This window comes from Eriocheir sinensis, unplaced genomic scaffold (assembly GCF_024679095.1).
Source record: "Eriocheir sinensis breed Jianghai 21 unplaced genomic scaffold, ASM2467909v1 Scaffold777, whole genome shotgun sequence".
Lineage (NCBI taxonomy): Eukaryota > Metazoa > Arthropoda > Malacostraca > Decapoda > Varunidae > Eriocheir > Eriocheir sinensis.
In genome coordinates this window covers 12116-35559 of record NW_026112139.1, presented here as the reverse complement: position 1 = coordinate 35559, position 23444 = coordinate 12116, and the positions used below count along the sequence as shown (strand labels likewise).

The 23444-nt window shown below is 45.7% G+C and overlaps 3 long non-coding RNA genes across 3 annotated transcripts in view; 2 read left to right on the top strand and 1 right to left on the bottom strand.

The window, feature by feature from the left end:
- The first annotated feature begins 739 nt into the window (after positions 1-739).
- Positions 740-3579, top strand: LOC126994340 (uncharacterized). Its single transcript, XR_007749011.1, has 2 exons — positions 740-812; positions 2981-3579. It is a non-coding gene; the product is annotated as an uncharacterized LOC126994340 (long non-coding RNA).
- Positions 3580-3762: 183 nt separating this feature from the next.
- LOC126994342 (uncharacterized) lies at positions 3763-5392 on the top strand. Its single transcript, XR_007749013.1, has 2 exons — positions 3763-4981; positions 5012-5392. It is a non-coding gene; the product is annotated as an uncharacterized LOC126994342 (long non-coding RNA).
- The window catches only part of LOC126994341 (uncharacterized), a 30165-nt gene continuing 12064 nt past the window's right edge, over positions 5344-23444 (bottom strand). The window contains exons 3-4 of the long non-coding RNA XR_007749012.1: positions 14870-14939; positions 5344-6940 (exon numbers count right to left, since the gene is read on the bottom strand). This is a non-coding gene — a long non-coding RNA (uncharacterized LOC126994341). The remainder of the gene's footprint in view (positions 6941-14869; positions 14940-23444) is intronic.

Below are 23444 nucleotides of genomic sequence, written 5' to 3'. Positions count from 1 at the left end.
AGCACACTCGGCTCACAACCGAGAAGGCCCGGTTTTGATTCCCTGGTGGAGTGGAAAAATTTGGGCGGCTTTTCCGATACCCTACGCCCCTGTCCACCCAGCAGTGAATGGGTACCAAGTATTAATCGGGGGTTGTGTCCCGTCTCCTGGGGTCTGTTCCCTTCTCCTATAATTCCTTCCCCTTCTGTCTCTCTCTGGCATATGACCACAGATGTTGCACCCACTAAACCAAACTTTCCAACTGTTCCCTTCTCCTATAATTCCTTCCCCTTCTGTCTCTCTCCAGCACATGACCACAGATGTTGTGCCCACTAAACCAAACTTTCCAACATTCTGGGCCGCGACAACCCAGCGACTCGGGTGTATACGAGGTCTTGGGTGTGAAATGTTAATGTGAAAGGGTCGCACATGGTTGGAGAGAGGTCTAGAAACGATCGCCGGATGCTGATTTGGTACAGTGTGAAGGGGGCTTAAAAGTTGCTGGGCTGTCGTGGCCCAGATTCGGCACAGTGTGAACAGGGCCGAGGAGAGTAACTAAGGAAGCTGTGAATTAATGACAAAAGAGAGATATCTGTATTATTGTATTGTAACTTGTGACAGTCAGCACTTTAGTAAGCAGTTTGGGAGAAGTAACCATTTTGATGTGTTTTCCAGAGTGCTAAAAAGTCTACTATTGGTCAGCGCATCATTGGCGTCCTGCCCTGTGTGAAGCAGGAAACCCCGGCAGTGGTTGTCTTTGTGGGTTTGTGGCCGACAGAGACATGCTGGAGCACATCATGTATGACTTTGATGACCCTGAAGTGATGGAAATGGTAAGGCAACACTTGATTATAGTTTAATTTCTTGTAAGTGACTGTTCTCTCTTAAATTTCCTCTGCAGTCAGTTGGGGGCTTTGTGGTGCAGTGGTTAGCACACTCGGCTCACAACCCAGAGAGCCCAGGTTCGATTCCCGGGCTGAGTGGAAAAATTTGGGTGGCTTTTCCGATACCCTATGCCCCTGTCCACCCAGCAGTGAATGGGTACCAGGTATTAATCGAGGGTTGTGTCCTGTCTCCTGGGGTCTGATATCTTGGAGCGCCATCTTTCTTGCAAGGAAAATGTCAGCTTCATTATCTTCAGTGTGCTAGAGAGGTCAATCTCCCGGCGAGCCACTCTTCTTCTTCAGCACTTTACGACATCCTGCCAGAACACTCCTCTGCGTCACCATCCTTCGGCTTGGGCCAGTTGTTTACACGTGAATGTGATGTGTCCCTGCCGCTGCCTTGTACCCTGCCCTGGAGGAGGCAACAAGTTGGCACCGTCTCATTTGGCTTCCCAACGTTCCAAGCTTTTCGTCCTCACTGGTATTTAGTTTGTCAGTGATTACAGTCTCAAAGGTTCTCAGGAAGGCTTGTACTTGGTGGACTGAACTTGTCGCCTCTGCATTGTGCTTTTAAGATTAAAGGCCGTCACAGTAACTTGGGATCTACTTCACATGTGTGTGTGGCGAGGAATTACTACGACCTGCCTGACTGACCGGCTCCAGGTGGCGGTGACCTGGGGTGTTGTCAGCCTCAGCGGGTCGTGTCTCCCGGGTAGTAATTACTGGTGCCGGACCTGGACGGAAAACATCGGCATTCACATTGAGTTCTAAATCGCCTCGGGTCAGCGTCGTTAGGCAGAGGGGATGCCGTCATCACTGTTCTCTCCGTCCTTCCTTCGTAAAGAGCTCAATGTTACCAGCAGGTCGGACTTACAGCAGTTCTCCCCATTACAATTAGATGACAGTATGGCCGTAACAATTAAATGACACAACCAATTGTTACGGGACAAATGTTCGTCCGTGCACGACCCAGCCGCTGATGCCGCCGCCAACACAACCAGGTCGCTGCTGTCCACTCTGTCCACTTCACTGTAGGCGGTTCCTGGCGGCCTGAGCCTTCAGGGTGGACTTGGCACCATTGCTTGGCACTCACTGGACAATTCTTAACTTGTTCCAACGCGCACAAAATTGGCACTGTATTCCTACCCAAACCCTGTGTGTGCTGTAGGCAACAGATTGCACCGATGAGAACTAATGCAGTAATATCTTCATTGATGAGTGTGTGCCTTTTGAACTATTGTAAATAAATACAAAACAACATTCATAACAAAATTAAGTCGTGACTGCACGCAAGCGGACAATGTCCAGCGGCTGAAGCGACTGTTGGTGCCAGACTTTTTTAGTTACTTTTCACTGCTACAAATTGGCAGGCTACACAATGTCACTCATTAAGTAACTCATTCAGCGTGAGATTTCTTGGTATATGTTTGGTCCTGTGTGGTGATGCTGCCTAACGCAAACATTGGCAAGAACCTTGTCATTTCCTTCAGTGCTTCCATTACTCCTGAAATATGTTTATAATATTTGTGGGTGATAAATAGCCAGAGGGAAGAGCCATTATAAGAATAACTACATTTATATACCAAAAGTGTTGATTTTAAGAGGCAGCAGAGACTGTGTCATGGCAGGCGATATTGCCGCAGCTCAGACCTAGCAAACAACAGCCAGTGAGTGGCGCAGACACCGCCACTCACGCCAAGTCCACCCCCGAAGGAAAATCTGCACGACTACAGCTAAGTTATACAAAGCTCTAAGCCTCCTCTCCGCCTCCTCCTCCTTGCCTCCAGCGTCATGAACTTCATTTCCTTCAATCTGTTCTGGTGTGGTAGACAATTCCTTCCCCGGGTACCATTCTGGCCTCTCTAACCTTTCCAGCTTCCTTATGTCTGTGTGTGTGTGTGGATATGTCTTACCTGCAATAATGTTTTCTTTCATGCGCTGTAGTAATTCAGTGTCATGTTTCTTAGTAGGTGTTCTAGAGCCACTACCATCTCTGCCTTCCACTTTAGAGGTGTTGAAAGGATATACACTTCCTGTAATTCAGTGTTCCTCAAACAGGCATTAATGTGATATATTCTATAGAACATGCTATACAGTGATGGGTCTCTTGTTGACAGCTATGGGAAGCAAGGCAAGACTCCAGAATCAGCACAGTCCGCAGCAGTCCAAGAAGGAGCAAAGGGGCCAGCCAGTCCTGTGATGGACCACACACTTTACTACCAAGGACACTTATACACTTACATACACTTACATACAGTCCAAGAAGGAGCAGAGGGAGTCAGTCCAGGGCCAGCCAGTCCTGTGATGGACCACACACTTTACTACTAAGGACACTTATACACTTACTTACATACAGTCCAAGAAGGAGCAGAGGGAGTCCGTCCAGGGACAGCCAGTCCTGTGATGGACCACACACTTTACTACCAAGGACACTTATACACTTACATACACTTACATACAGTCCAAGAAGGAGCAGAGGGAGTCAGTCCAGGGACAGCCAGTCCTGTGATGGACCACACCCTTTACTACCAAGGACACTTATACACTTACATACACTTATAGTTTACAGTCGAGTTTCTTTAGTTAGTTTTTTTTTGTCATTTAGTTCTCAGTTAATTTTGTTACTTATTTCTCCATTTATTTATTACTCTCTCTCTCTCTCTCTCTCTCTCTCTCTCTCTCTCTCTCTCTCTCTCTCTCTCAGGTCATAAAGTGACCTGCACATCTTCATTTAAGTTGAAATAATACACACTTGGTAATTACCTTTTTTATTGATAGAACAAAAACAGGAACACTGGGGAAGGGGAGGGGACTCCTTCATGTGGCTGGGGGGTATGTCAACACCATATGGGTCCTGTGATATATATATATATATATATATATATATAGATATATATATATATATATATATATATATATATATATATATATATATATATATATATATATATATATTAGGGTGGTCCACAAGGTAGGGGGTGAAAAAAAAATTAGGAATGTCTTTTCTCCCCGGGCAGTTTTAGGTGCCTATTATAGAGAAACTTTCGCCTGTTAAGTTTTATCTCGATTTAATAATATTTAGTGGTGGCGCAAGACGTGTGAAGTTTATACCCTGGCCGCGTCTGGGTCCCCCCCAGACAAGGTGACACCGTTTGGGTGTTAGCCGCTCCAAGACGGGGGTGTCATGTTTGCGAGGCACTCACTGTAGCAGAGTCGTCAGGGACGCCTTCGAAGCCACCGAGAACCTCTTGCTGTGGTCCGCCACAACACCGAGCAAGGACTGGAGCTGCTCGTCCTTCTTCGTGTGGCTTCGGAGGAGCGGGCCCCTTCTTCAGATGAATCCTCTTGGGGACGTCCTCATCTCCCTCATCCTCATCGTCATTTTCCTCCATCGCCACAGCCATGGCTTGCTTCGTCTCCACGGGAACCTTGCAGCTGGTCTGAAAGCTGGGTGACCACTGACTACAGCCGCCTGACACACTGTGTCGCTGTGTGTGAGTCAGCCAATCAAGTTGACTCACACGCAGTGACGCAGTGTGCCAGGCGGCTGCAGTCAGTCGTGATTGGCTGGTGGCTCACCGATCTGCTACAACTGTATAAGAATAACTGAAGTGAATGATGCAATCACAATATGGTGTCATCATTCCTTCCCGGGACAAAACAGCCGAAAATTCAATCGCCTTGCGCCACCCCTAAATGTTGTCCAATTTTGATGAAATTTTACTGGGAGAGTTTTCTCCCAGAACGATGCCGTAAAACGTCCAGGGAGCAAAAGAAATCAATAGTTGATATATATATATATATATATATATATATATATATATATATATATATATATATATATATATATATATATATTATATATATATTGTATGTGTATATCCTGAGTGAATCTGTATGTTGGTATACATCTGTTAGCAGCAGTGACAGTATTCAGCACATTGCGTTCATCATTCTCCAGCCTCAAAAACTCTCGCACCGACACAACCAATGACAAAGTTTGCGTTAAAACTGTTATTTTGTGACGTCCGTTTGTGTTCTTTGACGCAGCTGTCGGCCAGAAAATACCAGAGTGCAATGCGCTGAGTACCATGGTTTGTGTGTGTGTGTGTGTGTGTGTGTGTGTGTGTGTGTGTGTGTGTGTGCAGATTACACTGTGGAACCTTGAAAGCTGTTGTGAAAATATGAACTAATAAAAATTAAAGCAAAAGAAAATATTGTGTTTTTCGTGTTCCTCTCCGTGTGTGTGTGTGTGTGTGTGTGTGTGTGTGTGTGTTGTTTCTCTATTCTTTCATTCTTCCTGTTCCTTTTGTTATATTCTTGTTCTTCCTCCTCCTCTTCTTCTTTGTTCCTCCTCCTCCCCGTCAACAGAAATCTGGAAATACAAAATTCATCAATGGGGGACTTGAGAACATAAATAAATGGAAGGAAATGAATGGAAACTATCAAGAGAAGGGAGAGAAGAGGGTGTAGAGGAGAGAGAGAGAGAGAGAGAGAGAGAGAGAGAGAGAGAGAGAGAGAGAGAGAGAGAGAGATGGAAATGAAAGAAGGACGGGAGAAAGGGGCTGCAAGGTAAGGCAAGGAAATAATGGAGGCAAGTCTCGGGAGGAATGAGAGAGAGATTGAGATTCTGGCGTATAATAAAAACAACTGTTAGCTGTAATTACCCCATGCTAACCCCCCCCCCCCCCAGGGCTGGGTGACACAGTCATACCTGGCCTTACCAGTGCCTTACTTTACACACGATTTGATTCACGAGCAACAAAAAATCTCAAAAAATGCCGTGGTTTACGAGCGGCCACAGACCCTTGCCGGTGATGGCTCATGGCGGGGAGGGGAGGATGCCGATAGACCGACCATCAGCTGACGACCGCTGGCCGACCAAGTCAGTCTTTGGACAGGACTGGCACGTCTCTGTGTACAAGTGAGCGCAGGTTCCCTGTGTTCGCCGCAGGACGAGAGTGCTGAGTGAAAGACAGTGGGAAGAGAGCCTCAGGGCGGCCACCTTGAGCTAAGAAAAGTAAGGAACACAACCTCCACTACAGAACCAATACATATTTTAAGGAACAGCTGGCAACCCTAAAATGTCTCTGGCCCGGCGTGACTGACGGCCCCTGATGGTGAAGGCAGAAGGGAGGGGGGGAACGTTACGACGCATATTGTACACGTACTGCAGGACGACCCTTGACAAACATAATGTTTATGTACTGGTTTTGTGGTTCACTGGGAAATGCCTTACTGTTGTGTTACTGTTGTGTTACTGTTGTGTCACTGTTGCACCCCAGACCATTTTAACGCATCACTGCAGGATAGGCAAGAATTTCCCGGCATGAAAACATCAGCGCCATCGTTAGGAACAAAAAAATTGAAACGATGCCTTTTTTTTTTTTCCCAGCCATTCCTTAAAATATGTATTGGTTCTGTACTGGGGGTTGTGTTTTTTCTTTAGATCAAGGTGGCCGCCCTGAGGCTCTCTTCCTATTGTTTTCTGCTCCGAGCACTCTGGTCCTGCAGCCAACCAAGGGAGCCCACGCTCACGCCTTCCAGAGACACGCCAGTCCTCCTTGACAGACCGACTGATCGCTTAGGCTGACGTAAGCTTGTAGAGTCAGTCTATCGGCATCCTCCCTCCCCATCACGGGCCAGCAAGGGTTTGTGCTCCCTCCTTGAAGGGACGTACACGCTTGACCCTGACGGCCTCCATAGAGCCTGTCCCCCCACCCGGGTGAGGCCACAAATAAAATAAAAAAATAAATAAATAAACTAAAAATAATATATATAAAAAAAAACAGGATGCTCGTCCACCAAGTCACCGCTAGTAAACCACGGCATTTTGGTGATAGTTTTTGTATCATCGTCATGATCATGATTTTTTTCCTCTGATTTCAATTGGTTTAAATCCAAGCAAGCCTCTTGTAGGTCAGCCTTGTAGGTCAGCCTTGTGGGTCAGCCGTCCTCCGGCCACTCCCTGGTACTAGTACGCCTTCTTCATCTCCTTCTCCGAGGCGCTTCTGGGCACCCGAGAACCTGGTAGCAGTCCTTTGGTGGAGCCGGTAGACTGGCGGTGGTGTGGAGCCCTGCCGGTAGAATGTGATTGAGACCGTGGTGGAATTAGTATGGTAGAAAGTGTGACGGTAGAAAGTGTTAGGTTAGTCAGCTACACACACACACACACACACACACACACACACACACACACACACACATATGAAGAGAGACTAAAGGAAATGGACTTGCCAACACTAGAACAAAGAAGAGAAAGAGGAGACCTAATACAAATATATAGGCTATTGAGTAAAATGGAAGAAGTAGATAACGAAAAATTGCTACTAAGAGAGGAACCTTCCAGCAGGAATACTAGAGGACATAGTAAAAAGTTGAGGAGGGGAAGATGCTCAAGAGACATAAAGAAATATAGCTTCCCACAAAGAAATATAGAGGTTTGGAACAGATTAAGTGAAGAAATAGTATCGGCGAAGAGTGTGCAAAGTTTCAAGGAAAAGTTGGATAATTATAGATACGGAGACGGGACCACACGAGCGTAAGCCCAGGCCCTGTAAAACTACAACTAGGTAAATACATACACCAGCAGTAGTAACAAAAATCTTCCTGCCCCTAGTAACTCCTGCCACACTGGGTCATGGTGTGAGGGAAGGTCAAGTGCTGCCACACTGGGTCATGGTGTGAGGGAAGGTCAAGTGCTGCCACACTGGGTCATGGTGTGAGGGAAGGTCAACTACTACAACTGCCACTTGAGTTATGACCACCTGTACCTCAAGTGGCAGTTAGAAGGCAGCAGTTGACCTTCCCTCACACCATGACCCAGTGTGGCAGCAGTCAGGGGTGTCAGGAAGATTATGCCGGTGTAGTTTCTCATGGTCGTAACACTTCACATTTTTGCACATAACTCAGCCTGTGTAAGTTACAGGTGGTCATAACTCAAGTGGCAGTTAGAGAAGCAGTTGACCTTCCCTCACACCATGACCCAGTGTGGCAGCCGTCACAGCAGGTCAAAGTTAGGGGTGGCAGAGAGGAAGTGGCTATTTTGGGTGTGATTCTGTAGCTGTATTGGTATCCGGTCATTTCACCCACAGTCAGTTCACCCACACCAAAAGGTCATTTCACCCACACCAAAAGGTCATTTCACCCACATGTCAGTTCGACCACACCAAAAGGTCATTTCACCCACATGTCAGCTCACCCACACCAAAAGGTCATTTCACCCACATGTCAGTTCACCCACACCAAAAGGTCATTTCACCCACATGTCAGTTCACCCACACCAAAAGGTCATTTCACCTACACCAAAAGGTCATTTGACCCACACCAAAAGGTCATTTCACCCACATGTCAGTTCACGCACACCAAAAGATCATTTCACCCACACCAAAAGGTCATTTCGCTCACATGTCAGTTCGACCACTCGGTGGAGTCATTTCGCCCACATAAGAACATAAGAACATAAAAACGCAGGAGTCTACAAGAGGCCGGTAGGTCTGTACGAGGCAGCTCCTTTGACCCTAAGCTCCCGTGTATCTAACCCCACCTAATATCGCTGTCCATGAATTTATCTAGTCTATTTTTGAATGTGACAATTGTATTGGCACTCACCACATGACTGCTAAGCCTATTCCATTCATCCACCACCCTGTTAGTAAACCAATTTTTGCCTATGTCCCTGTTGAATCTGAATTTACCCAGTTTAAACCCATTACTTCGTGTCCTACCCGGTTCTCTTACCAACAAAACCTTATGAATGTCTCCCTTATTAAAGCCCTTCATCCATTTATAAACTTCGATCATGTCTCCACGCACCCTTCGCCTTTCTAGAGAATGCAAGTTTAACTGTTTGAGTCTTCCCTCGTATGGCAAGTTTCTCAACCCCTGAATCATCTTAGTCATCCTCCTCTGCACCGATTCTAACACTTTGATATCCATTCTATAGTAAGGTGACCAGAACTGAACCGCATAGTCAAGATGAGGTCTAACTAATGCTAAATATAGTTGCTTTCGCTCCTTGAAATAAATCCCAGTACCCTATTAGCTCGATTTCTAGCTTGAATGCATTGTGCCCTTGGACGGAGATCAGAGCTCACTAAATCCCTCTCGCACCCAGACCTACTTATGAGAGTGTCATTTAAGCAATAGTTATGTGAGGGGTTGTTCCTACCTACACTCAGAATACTGCACTTCCCTACATTGAACTCCATCTGCCATTTATCCGCCCAGTCATACAATCTGTTGAGTTCACCTTGGAGAATACTAGTGTCCTGATCCGACTCAATTACTCTACCGATCTTGGTATCATCTGCAAATTTACTAACATCACTACTAATTCCTGTATCTAAGTCATTGATATAAATAATAAACAAAAGTGGACCTAATACCGAACCTTGTGGGACCCCACTCGTAACACATCCCCAGTCAGATCTTTTACCATTGATTTGCACTCTTTGCTTCCTATTGCTTAGCCACGCCTTGACCCAGCTCACATTAGATATAATTCCTTTACTGTGCAAACCCAAGTTAGATTTGGATTTGGACGGGGCAGCAGAATGGAGCGGGACAGGTAGGCACCGTTGCAGGATGGGTACACACTGTTGCAGGCAGTGGACAGCCAACAAAGTCGGTTGACGTGAATGAAAGATTTGATTGACGAGATTGGGCAGTGTGTCACAGTTGTGAAAACTGAGCTTTCGTTTTGAGCGCAGCGTGAGCCGTGCCGTGCACAGAGTCATAGCTGTGAAAATCAAGCTTTCATACATGCCATGTAAACCATGAAAAGAGTCGTGGCCGTGAGAATGGAACTTTCATACGTGTGTGTGCCGTGAGCAGTTCACGGTGGCGTTACATGGCCTTCGGAGTGCGTGTGGACCGTGACATGTGCAATATACTTCAGTGTGCTTTGGGGGCACACAGGGTGGTGGAAAAGTAGACGGAATATAAGCACCATTTTGGTTACCAACGTGAGACTGGTGTGTGGAGGAAATAGGGCTTACCGGCTCGGGTATTGGTTGGAGAGGAGACATTGGGCGGCAAAGGGTGAATGAGACAGAGATAAGACATTAGGGAGGCTGCTGACACCAGGGCTGACACAGACTCGGGGCTGGTTGACTGTTGACAACTGGAGCCGGATCCAGTGGGCTGACCCAAGCCGGCGGTGTCTTGGGCCAGTTGAAGGTGTCACCTCCAGAAGCCCGGCGGGTAAAGATGTCACCTCCGGGCGCAGGGAGAAGACGCTCCAGTTCACTAGTGTTTGTGCTGGTGTGGTGGGAAACCTTCGGAAGTTGCTCGGGATGTGTCAAGTGTGTGGGGGGGGGAGAGTGTAGTAAAACTCTACAGGCAGCATTTGCCGATGTGGAGATTACAAAGTCACATTAAATCCCCTTCTGCAAATAGCCCAACATCCTCTGCCTAGCCCCACAGACAACCCTGGGAAAATGCAAGCTTTTCAGCAATTAACCATGGATGACAAATCACAGGAGTACTGCACAACAGCACAATAAACACACATTTAGGTTTGTTTCGTCCAGAGACTGCCATGGTGTAGTCCTGCAATATGGCCATGGACAAAATATTCAGTGGACTACCTCACTCTTGGGACTTGTAACATTTTATGGAAGGTTCACTTAGCTACCATTGCAGAACCCTTGTGTCAGCTGCTCAACAAAGATGTACAATGGAACTGGACGGAAGACTGTCAGAAGTCCTTGGAGAAAATCAAAACAGAAATAACTTCACCAAATTTCTTGACACATTTCAGAATGCATTTGGCAGACCAACTAGTCTGTGACGCCTCACAGGGGAAGGAGCAGGGGCAGTTTTAGCTCAGGAATGCCCGATGGTACAGAAAAACCAACTGCATATGCATCAAGATTGCTTAACAAGGCAGAAAGGAATTACTCCCAAATTGAGAAGGAAGGTCTTGTGTATGGTGTCAAAAAATTCCACATGTACTTCTATGGCATGAAAGAATTCAAACAAGTCACAGATCACAAGTCATTACTAGCTAGTGCTGGTCCCAAGTCAGGTCTGCCAACTTTACTGGTGCAAGACTCAACGCTGGGCAGTCACACTGGCAGCATTAGTCAGGTCTGCCAACTTTACTGGTGCAAGACTCAACGCTGGGCAGTCACACTGGCAGCATTAGTCAGGTCTGTCAACTTTACTGGTGCAAGACTCAACGCTGGGCTGTCACACTGGCAGCATTAGTCAGGTCTGCCAACTTTACTGGTGCAAGACTCAACGCTGGGCTGTCACACTGGCAGCATTAGTCAGGTCTGCCAACTTTACTGGTGCAAGACTCAACACTGGGCTGTCACACTGGCAGCATTAGTCAGGTCTGCCAACTTTACTGGTGCAAGACTCAACGCTGGGCTGTCACACTGGCAGCATTAGTCAGGTCTGCCAACTTTACTGGTGCAAGACTCAACGCTGGGCAGTCACACTTCAGCGTACAACTATACTTTAGATTCATTACTGACAGGTGAAGAATGTAAACCCTATGTGGCAGTGTGGTCACAGCTCAGAGTGGAACAAGACTGCATATTGCGTGGATCAAGGGTAAGTGTTCCTGAACACCTCAGAGAACAGGTTCTTACGGGCCGTCCAGCCCACTCACCCACAAACGGGGCGAGGGTGATGAATCCGGCGGAGCACATTTGGCTGAGTCAACCGGTGCCCACGACGGTGAGTCTAGCGGCATGCACTCGGCAGAAGCGACCGATACTCGCAGTCCACCGGGGAGCCTCCAACCCTCGGAAGGTTACCCGGCTCCGCTGCCGCTAAACCTAACGGACGACACCTCCGAGCCGCCTGGCGTGGCAGCGGCACCAGAGCCGACACACCCTGCGGGGTCGTCAGCCCTGTGGCTGGGACTGGAGAGTTAACACGCTGGGTCACAACAATGGCAGAGGATGCCATGAAGCTGTGGCCAAGGGATGAACGTGATCACCAGCCACGACGAGCAACAACACTCATCTGGCCGCCAATGAGGAAACACGTTGTGAGCGCGAGGAAAACACTTCACGGCGGGGCGGACCACACCACCACGAGGCAGACGGAGGAGACGCAGGGTCCTCCACTGGTGAGGAAATACACATTGGACGTGATCTTGGGCACATTGCACAAAAACAAAAGTCAAGGACTCGGGCCTCGAATGATGAAACTCGCAAGGAAAAGGCCACTTCCCATCAGGGCGGCTCAGTGCACCTCCTTGAGGCAGACGGGGAAGAGGCTGAATCCCCAGATGAAGACGTAGGCACTGGGCGCGCAAGAAAAAGGTTGGGTCTTCTCACCAGGACAGACCATGGGGGTCTACAGACCTGCTGGGCAACAGGTGGAGAGGATACTGGGACCTCAAGCGCTGAGGAAGAAGGCGCGCTAAGAAAAAGAAGAAGTGTAGGCACCCGCAGACTGGCCGTGCGACCAGCAGGGTAGAAACTGGGTCCTCAACAAGTGATGCCGTGGTATACGTCAGACGCGTCAAGAGAAACAAGTCTCTAGCCCGCCCGACAAGACGAGAAGGGCCGCCGTTAACACCTCTGGTGCCTCCAGTGAAGAAGGAGACAGGCACTCACACCGGGCGGAGGAAGACAAGGGAGAGGACGAGGGAAGCGCCCGGGCATGTCGGAGGGAGTGGAGCACTAATTCAATTGGTAGCCACAGTCCCGGCTCCACGGCGAATGGTGGATTGATGTGGTGGATATGTACGTGGGGATTATGTGGACTATGCAGGGACAGGGTTAATGATGTAGGGATTATATGGATTATGTCGGGATAGTCAAGCGGTGGCGCCAGATGTTCACGGCGGAGACAGCGGTGATACGACACGGCCGAGATGAGTCAAATGGTGACTCTGCCCTCTGGTGTGAGCATGCATGGAGGGACAGCAGTGAGGTGAGAAGGGAAACACGCCGTTGTTACCAAGACATCTCACGCACCTTGTCCGACCAGAAGGAGCAACACGACTGTGCCCACAAATGCGTATGTAGTATTGGTTACTGGCACCTTAAGCTGCGTCCACACAAGGGGGCACGATTCATGAGTTGACTCGTGCCCCCGGACTCACAAAAACAATAGAAAACGGAGGGGCATGAGTCCACTGCCGGAGAGTCTGTCAAAAGGCATTTTGGGGGCAGGAGTCATCAGTCGTGGACTTGCCTCAGACGGGGAACATCAGCCGTGTCTGAAGACTTTGAGGACAGCGTGGAGTGGGGAACACTCTCGTGAAGCAGCCTCTGACAGGTAAAAAATAAACAATGAAAGGATAAAAATGAGGCGACTCGTGCCCCGCCTCACAGTGTGGACAAGGTGAGGCGGGGCACGAGTCGCCTCATGAGTCGTGAGGCCGAGTGTGGACGTGGTTTGACTGTTCACTGTACCAGATGACACGGGGGAGATGCTGCCGGCCCCTCCGGTGCACAGCTTCTAAGGCAGGAAATTTTGCAGGCTTTTACAACACTTGATATGATTATGTGCCTCTACGGCATTAAATACTATAGGTTTTTAGCACTAATGAAGACAGCCACTGTTCCTAACTCAGCAAAAACATATAAATACCAAATGACATGAATGTGTACATATGATGACTTGTGTTGGTAGTCACAGCATTTGTACACAATAAATCATTCATTAGATTCCTTCCTTCCTCCCCTCAACTCCCTTTCTAGTAAGTAGCAGTAGTAGTAGTAGTAGTAGTAGTAGTAGTAGTAGTAGTAATAGAAGTAGTAATAGTAGTAGTAATAGTAATAGTAGTAATAATAGTAGTAGTAGTAGTAGTAGTAATAATAACCACAGCTGGGCGTTATCGCGATACTTTATCGCTGATAACAAAATCGGGTTATCGGCCATCCGCTACTTATTTAAATATATATCGGTATCTTCGATACTTTTGTAAGCAAACTAGCAATAATCGATACTTTTTTCCACCTCTCAAAAAAAAAGCGTTGTCTCCTCCCTACACGTGTCCCGGGCGCTCGGTGTTGTATGAAAAAACTTCAGGGTATGAAATATCTTCGGTGAAGAGATTTCATACTTAGATCATCAACATTAAAACACTAGGTTATTTTTTATGTTACTCAAAAATCAATATATCAAAGAGAAAAATAATTTAACTTTGCCTAAAAAATGATTATTCACTGCCTCAAATTTGGTATTTCATATTCCTTTGTGAGCATGCCATGGTATTGAAGGCACCCGGTATTGTGTTATTTGGTGTCCCATCGTCAACAGCTGGCGCTTTTGTTTACAAACACTGGTCTCTCATGAACTGCGCATGTTCAGACCAGTAAGTGTAGCCCTGTACAGTCTCACAAAGCTTTTTAACACATTAAGAGTAGTTGCTGGAAGGCTGAATCAGACATACAGTACCACCATCCTCGCTGTTTCTAGAACGACACTCTGTACATATAAATACAACTCGTACAGAGTGTCGTTCTAGAAACAGCGAGGATGGTGGTACTGTATGTCTGATTCAGCCTTCCAGCAACTCTTAATTACGGTTAAAAAGCTTTGTGAGACTGTACAGGTCTATGCTTGCTGGTCTAGGCATGCGCAGTTCACGAGAGCAATGCTTGTAAACAAAAGTGTTGACGGCGGGGACGCCACATAACACAACACTGTTGAGGCGTTTCTAGTACTATTACCGTCCATAGGTACGTGTCAATGTGTGGTTTTCAGGTTTTGTAAGTTTTCTAAAATACAGATAATGAAAATTTGAATTCATCTATGTTTTTTATTTGAAATATCAATATAGTATCGTTTTCGCCTATCAGACTTATCGCTAGCTAGTATCGGAATTGTGGATTTATATCGGGTATCGGTTATCGCCTATATTTGTGTCTCCAGTTAATGAATATCGGTTATCACCAATTAGGTTTTCCATTATCAGTTATCAGTTATCGGGAATAAGGTTTTCTGTTATCGTGCCCAGCTATGGTAATAACTGTGGAATACATTAACAAATAAATAAATAAAGTAAGGAATAAAAAATTAATCAGCTTTACCTTAAATCCAAAATTCCTTCCTTTGTGTTGTTGTTGTTGTTGTTGTTCCTCTTGTTCTGGTTGGTCCCTCCTGCCAGTGAATAATATATATATCAATAGGTTGACTCAATAGTAACAGCTGTACAAAGCCTGGACATCACAACACCACTGAGGCCAACACATCCACTCACCCTTCATACTTTTTAACTTTTCCCCAATTTCCCAGACTTCCCAATCCCCCCACACCCCCAACTTTCATCTTCCACCTATAAGACTGTCCTGCCGATAAAGAAACAACACTGGATACACATTCTATTATTTATTTTATTAGTTATTTTATTAGTTATTTCAAGATGGTAATGGAAGATGGTACACTGTTCTTCTCTCTCTCTCTCTCTCTCTCTCTCTCTCTCTCTCTCTCTCTCTCTCTCTCTCTCTCTCTCTCTCTCTCTCTCTCTCTCTCTCTCTCTCTCTCTCTCTCTCTCTCTCTCTCTCTCTCTCTCTCTCTCTCTCTCTCTCTCTCTCTCTCTCTCTCTCTCTCCTCTCTCTCTCTCCTCTCTCTCTTGGTAACACTACGTCACTACAGAATATTTAAGCCACAAATTATCGTGTATTATATTATATAAGAATACGCAGAATTAAATGGTGCACATAAAGAAACATAAATCAATTGATAGTTTTGAGATGTTTGCATAAACATACAGAGTTGTGTAGATGACGTGTGTCTGCTGAATTGTATTTCCTTATAATAGTTGTGATAAAGAAATACATTTGTGGAGGAGAGGGAAGGGAAGGACACATACATGATCATGGAAAATATTCCACTGATTACCCGACAATATGTGTGTGTGTGTGTGTGTGTGTGTGTGTGTGTGTGTGAGTGTGAGAGAGGGAGAGGGGGGGGGGGGTCTGAATTCCTTATGCAAGAGTTAACCAGCATCTTCATTCTTTCATCCCAGTGTTTCCAAATCCCTTATGCAAGAGTTAACCAGCACCTTCATTCTTTCATCCCTGTGTTTCCAAATCCCTTATGCAAGAGTTAACCAGCACCTTCATTCTTTCATCCCTGTTTCCAAATCCCTCATGCAAGAGTTAACCAGCACCTTCATTCTTTCATCCCTGTGTTTCCTAATCCCTTATGCAAGAGTTAACCAGCACCTTCATTCTTTCATCCCTGTGTTTCCTAATCCCTTATGCAAGAGTTAACCAGCACTTTCATTCTTTCATCCCTGTGTTTCCACATCCCTCATGCAAGAGTTAACCAGCACTTTCATTCTTTCATCCCTGTGTTTCCTAATCCCTTATGCAAGAGTTAACCAGCACCTTCATTCTTTCATCCCCGTGTTTCCAAATCCCTCATGCAAGAGTTAACCAGCACCTTCATTCTTTCATCCCTGAGTTTCCAAATCCCTTATGCAAGAGTTAACCAGCACCTTCATTCTTTCATCCCTGTGTTTCCAAATCCCTCATGCAAGAGTTAACCAGCATCTTCATTCTTTCATCCCTGTGTTTCCAAATCCCTCATGCAAGAGTTAACCAGCATCTTCATTCTTTCATCCCTGTGTTTCCAAATCCCTCATGCAAGAGTTAACCAGCACTTTCATTCTTTCATCCCTGTGTTTCCAAATCCCTCATGCAAGAGTTAACCAGCACTTTCATTCTTTCATCCCTGTGTTTCCAAATCTCTTATGCAAGAGTTAACCAGCACCTTCATTCTTTCATCCCTGTGTTTCCAAATCCCTCATGCAAGAGTTAACCAGCACTTTCATCCCTTCCACTGGTAAACTCTGGAGCAGCCTTCCTTGGTCTGCATTTCCTCCTGCCTCCGACTTGAACTCTTTCAGCATGGAGACGCCTCTCCTCCCCTAATTGACTTCTTGTTGTCAGACCAGAACGCAACTCACCTTTTTTGTTGTTTTTGTCTTTCCTATACAAAAAAAAATATATATATGTTGCACTTAACTTTACCAGCACGACACATGCCTGCAGACAAAATCCCTCTGCCCTGCCATCAAAGAGTTCAAGTCACAGGCAAGATCATAGAGATATTAACATGTAGCTTTACTGGCCTTGGGAAATAAAATGTCTCTCCTCCTCCTCCTCTCTCTATTTCTTTATCTATAAAAAATTATGAAATTAAAATTTTACTCTCTCTCTCTCTCTCTCTCTCTCTCTCTCTCTCTCTCTCTCTCTCTCTCTCTCTCTCTTTAACCCATGAAGTGCCAAATCATTTAAATCAAAACTTACCATCAGTGCAGTTTTTTTTTTTTATTCTTGGCTTAATCTATTGGGAAGATTGACAAAACAGGTCTCGTACATACAAAAAGTATCGCCTTGGACATTGTCAGGTGAAATTAGGGCTCAGAAATTTTTGACAGGGTGGCGACACTTTCGCTAAATTCCCCAAAGACTTTTCTGCCAAATGTGTGTTGGTGCCCATCTTCCACCAACTTGCTGGGACAGGCAAAGGTGCAGTATTTACTACTTTACGTGGGCACAGTTTTTTTCAGGGTTTGCGTACGTACAGTAGAATAAAGGAATCATGGTTGTCCTAATTATGGGTAACACTGAGCTTCTGTACTTTGTTGTGCACAATTCAAGATGACTTTAGGCTGATAATAGGCGAGTATGGGCTGCCTTGAGCATATCCAGAGGCGTTAGTGTGTTTTGAGGAGTGCGGGAGCTGAGGCGCGGGTGCATTAATTCCGGCCCAAACCCAACATTTTTAACTTTTTCACTCCCACAATGCTTACATAACACAGGTGTGACGTGACATTTTTCTGGGTGTGGAGCAGGCACCTCACTCTCGTCGCCTTTCTCTCCCACTCCACACACTATTACTAAAGATTTTGTCACCAAAGTACACATAGTTGACAAGGCTTTTGTAAGAGTTGTGGGGATTTCCAGGAGCAGTTTTATGGCCCTGGTGGCTGTGTGACCCTTTCTCTGAACCTAAAGCCCCATTCACACTGTGCCGACTCTGGGCCACGACTACCCAGGACTCTAGGGTACACGAGGGCTTAGGTGTTGATGTGGAAGGGTCGGCCATGTCTTGAAAGAGGTCTAGAAATGGTCGCCGAATGGTGAGCGGACGTCAGGAAGGGTGTGGAGTCGTGAGGGTTAGCGCAAAAAAAGTATTCCATGCTAAACTTTCACGACAAGAGTCAGCAAGAGTCTGGACCAACCGTCACTTCCGGTTGAGGTCTGAGAGTGGTTGGGGGGCAGTCGTTAGCTTGTCTTGAGACAGTTGTGACAGTCGTGACGACTGTCTGGGCCATTTTTCAAATTTTTATAGTTTCCTGTCAGCACAGTCGTCTGTGCCGACTACTTAAGAATGGTGAGGGCTGTCGTGACGACAGTCTTCACCTAATGAAGGACGTTTGTGACGACTGTCGGCTCAGAAATATTGGCTAACACTGCCGCCATCAAGAAATTTATATTTTTATTTTGCAATCACAAGCACAATAACAACTGGGCGTGGTTACGTTTCGCTGGCACAAACTTGGGAGCCGCACAGCACGCACGCACTCCTGCTGCCTCTCTCTTGTGCTGAATGACAAACTAGGGTTGCCACCCTGAGGTCAGAAAAATGTGGAATGCAACATCTCACTCCAATACGGAATGGATCCATATTTAAAGGAACGGCTGCCAACCCTAAAATTTCTCGAGCATGCAATGAGTGACAGCCGCAGCACGCTGCTGGTGGAGGCAAGAGGGAGGGACGTTACGTCGTGTATTTTACACGTAATTTAGGACGAACCTTGACAAATTTTACGGACTGGTTTTGTGATTAACCGAAAAATGCGCTCACTACAATTTTAAGATACTGAGATTTATCTGCTTTACCATTCAGATAACAAAATACCGTATGGAACAAATGGCGTTCTGTATTGCTTCAAAACGGAACGATACATTTCATTCTCGAATACAAAGTGACTCCCTATTTTATGGAATGGCAATGCTGCCACCAAGACAGTCGGCCAACTCCTTAGCAACTGTCGGCCAGTTATTTGGCCAACCAGTTGACAAATAATCTGGAAGACTGTCGTCAAGACCGTCAAGACTGTCGGCCAATCGGTCGGCAGATTCGTGGTTGTCGTAGACATGGCGCCATTTCAAAAATTGACCGTTGAGACTCATCTTGAGACTAGTCGGCAGCATGTTGCAGACATTCTGCCAACTAGTTGGCCCCGCCCCGCCGCACGCCAGCGCTGCACCAAAGGCCTCAAGTTTGTTTGTTCTGATAACCCAAATATTATCTTCGTATTAACGGATAGTTTGCAGGATTTAATAACCCAAAGAATCATTCAGAGTGCTGACGAGTCATTCTACGTCCGTCAAACCTATTCCTATGTTGCTAAAGACTTCTCGTGCGTATTTCGTATTAGATAAAGAATCTTTCATCCCATCGAGTGAATTTCTTGAACTAAAACCAAGGTGTGGTGTATTAATTGTTGCCAGCTTACAAACTTTTTACTGGCTCAAGAGTTTTATAATTTCTGCAAGACTTTGTGAATATTTGGTATTAGATAAAGCGATTTTCAGCCTGTCAGAAACAAATTTCTTGAATTAAGCCCAATGAATCACTTGAGAATATCACGTGAATTGTTACAAACAATACTGGCCTAAAGGGTGCGGCCACACTGCACGCGGTGGTTTGCCAGGAGGGTGGAGGGTAGCAGGCATAGCTGGGCGTTATCGCGATAAGTTATCGCGATACTTTATCGCTGATAACAAAATCGGGTTATCGGTCATCCACTACTTATTTAAATATATATATATATATATATATATATATATATATATATATATATATATATATATATATATATATATATATATATATATATATATCGGTCTCTGTGTTACTTTTGTAACCAAACTAGTGATAATCGCTACTTTTTTTCACCTCTCAGATAAAAAAAAATGTTGTCTCCTCCCTACACGTGGTCCGGGCGCCCGGTGTTGTATGAAAAAACTTCAGGGTATGAAATATCTTCGGTGAAGAGATTTCATACTTAGATCATCAACATCAACGTCAACACTAGCTTTTTTTTTTTTGTTAGACACAAAAATCAATATATCAAAGAGAAAAATCATTTAACTTTGTCTCCAAAATGATTATTCACTGCCTCAAATTTGATATTCCATATTCCTTTGTGAGCATGCCATGGTATTGAAGTCACCCGGTGTTGTGTTATTTGGTGTCCCATCGTCAAAAGCTGGCGCTTTTTTATTTACAAACTCGTCGAACTCTCGTGAACTATGCATGCTCAGACCAGTAAGCGTAGCCCTGTACAGTCTCACAAAGCTTTTTAACACATTAAGAGCAGTTGCTGGAAGGCTGAATCAGACATACAGAATCACTATCCTGGCTGTTTCTAGAACGACACTCTGTACTCTGTACATATTGTTACGAATGTGCTGTATGTGAATGATTGTATGTGTAATGTGATGAAATTGTAGCATGATGCAATGTTAGCTCAGCATGGTGCAACTCTACTTGTTGGGACAAGAGAGACAGAGGGGAGCCCGGGGCCACCGGCCGCCGGGCAGGAAGTGCTGAGTGGGCAGTTGGGAGCAAGGGTGGCTGAGGGGCAGTTGAGAAGACGCGTGTCTGGGCTGAGAGAGTGTTGAGCTGCTCCGCTCGCGAGCTGTGTGCTTCCGGTGTGCGTGTCTGCCGTGCCCCGGCCTGTACTGTGCCTGATTAACTGTTCTGTGCCCTTGAAAGTTGCTGTACTGTGTGAGGAACCTGTCACTAAACTAGAACTTAGTGTTGAACGTGTATCCTTTGTGCCCTGCCTCGTTCCCCCCTCCCCTCTGTGTTCGGTGTGGGCCGCTGTGAGTGACTGGTGCCCTTGTGGTTGTTCTGGTGGGGATTACGCCGCTTGCCTGCCCATGGATGGTGTGGTAGGGGGGGTGGCGTAACAATATATATAAATACAACTCGTACAGAGTGTCGTTCTAGAAACAGCGGGGATGGTGGTAGTGGTACTGTATGTCTGATTCAGCCTTCCAGCAACTCTTAATTACGGTTAAAAAGCTTTGTGAGACTGTACAGGTCTGCGCTTGCTGGTCTGAACATGCGCAGCTCACGAGAGACCAGTGTTTGTAAACAAAAGCATCGATGGTGGGGACGCCATATAACACAACACGGTTGAGGCGTTTCTAGTATTACCGTCCATAGGTACGTATCAGCGCGTGGTTTTCAGGTTTTGTAAGTTTTATAAAATACAGATAATGAAAATTTGAATTCATCTATGTTTTTCATTTGAAATATCAATACTATAGTATTGTTTTCGCCTGTCGGACTTATCGCTAGCTAGTATCAGAATTGTGGATTAATATCGGGTATCGGTTATCGCCTATATTTGTGTTTCCAGTTAACGAATATCGGTTATCACCAATAAGGTTTTCCATTATCAGTTATCGGTTATAAGGTTTTCTGTTATCGTGCCCAGCTATGGTAGCGGGTCAGCGGCAAGAACAAACACATGTTATCTAACACGAGTGGCCATACCGGACGCGGGTAGTGGGTTCCCTCCAAGCTTACCCGCTGCCCTCCCAGCTATGTGAACCCACACGTCGGTTAAAACCGCTCAGTGGCTTGCGGGACGCCACCAGCTCAGTCATGAGCAGTGAAGATATAATAAGTGCTATTTTTCTTTTTGTTAGTTATTTTTGAGGTGTTATTCAGCAGTACTGTTACATTGCACTAACAGGTTTGTTTACTTTCTTTAATAAATTTGATGTACAGTACGCCCTGTATATGAGTGGCTGTGATTTACTTCAAACATTTCCTAACCTCAGTGTTGTGACCAGTCACTGTTCGGCACTAACTCATTTTCTGCAGATGGTTATCATTTTGGTCAGCCGCACTTCCAGTTTATTCAGCAAACAGTCCAGTGTTCCGGGAGTCATTCAAAAAACTCATCGTCGTACACGCCAGCTTGGCAGCACATATTGTGGAATTCACCGCGTCTTTCTCGCTGCTTGTTAGAACCCAGCAAGATCTGCCGACACCCAGGTCATCTATTTTCAGAGACAGTCTCACTTAAAAAGGAATTTTCTTGAGAATTTTGACAATGACATTGCACCGAGTGGGCGTCACCAAAACCTAAACAACGCGATTTTCCCTCTTCCGATGTGGACACGGCATCGCTCGCCTCCACCCGCTAGGCATCCCGCTACCCTCTGCCCTCCCAGCGTGCAGTGTGGCCGCACCCTTAGAGTTATATCATTCAGTAAGTCTCCTCATAAAAATTTAGTATCAGACAAAGACAGCCCGTCACGAGCGAATACTTGAGTCAAAACGGAGGAATCATTTAAAAGTGCATTTTTACAAGCTTACAAACAACACTGGACCCAAAGAGAGGTCAATTTCGGGTGGAGAGGTGTCTTGATACACGCTTCTTAAAGGAGGTCAAGTTATATATAAGCAGGACCCCACAAAATACTAGGCAGAAATCCTCCTCCTCCTCCCTCTCTCCCTTTTCCTGCCTCCTTCCCTTCTCCCTCCCTTTCTCTTCTTCCTCTCTCCTTCTTCCTTCCTCTCTCCCTCCCTGCCTTCTTCTCTCTCTCCCTTCGTAGTGTCCTTTACTCTTTTCCCTCCCTCTTCTTTCCTTGCCTCCTTCTGTCCCTCTTGAAAGTGTCCCGTCCTTCCCAGCCTCTTTCAGTCTCCTATTTCTTTCCGTTTCCTCTTGTCTGTCCATTCTTAAATATTCCTGCTCCTCCTCTTCTCTTCCTAAACTGTTCTCCTCTTATTCTCTCGCAAAAACAGAATTGAATGGAAGAGATGCAGAGGGAAGGACAACAAGGCCTTCATGCTTGCCTCCTGCTATGCCTGCGGGTAAATACTGAGGCACCGCCAAAGTCAGTTACAAAAAAGTGGAGGTTCAACAGTGGTGTAGTAATTGTTGATGCAAACGGCCCTGGTGATGGCGGTGATGACGTCAAGTGTCGTGGAATTCATACAAAACCTTTGTTATTATCCTAAAAATGAAACAATCTTAAAACTATATGACCTTATTGGGTTATCCAGTTAATTAATTAAATTCATTTAACGGTAGTAAACAGCTGACACATGAGAGGGAGCGAGAGGTGTTGAGTGTGTGGCAGGGTGCGGGCCACTGCCCTACCCGCCAGTTTCTCGTGGAAATACTATATAGTCGGCAAGCCTTCCCGCCCCACGGCCGCCCTCAACACTCTCTCCCGGGTCACCTGACACGTCACCCCGCCATGACCTGGACGTTACAAGTGACCTGGCAACTGCCACTGAACCATGTCCACAACCTGACCTGCCTCACGACCCAGAACAGCCTGAAAATTTTGCCCGAACACAACAATGGAAGAGAGAGATTAGGAGGAGGAGGACTAGGGAATGCAATGTACGGTTACTATACGCTTCAGAAACAAGAATATAGAATTACAGAGATAAATATTTGAGGCCACAAATAATTACATGATTTTGATAGAATGGTTTTAGTAGTAGTAGTAGTAGTAGTAGTAGTAATATCATTATTATTATTATTATTATTATTATTATTATTATTATTATTATTATTAGCAGTAGTAGTAGTAATATCATTATTATTAG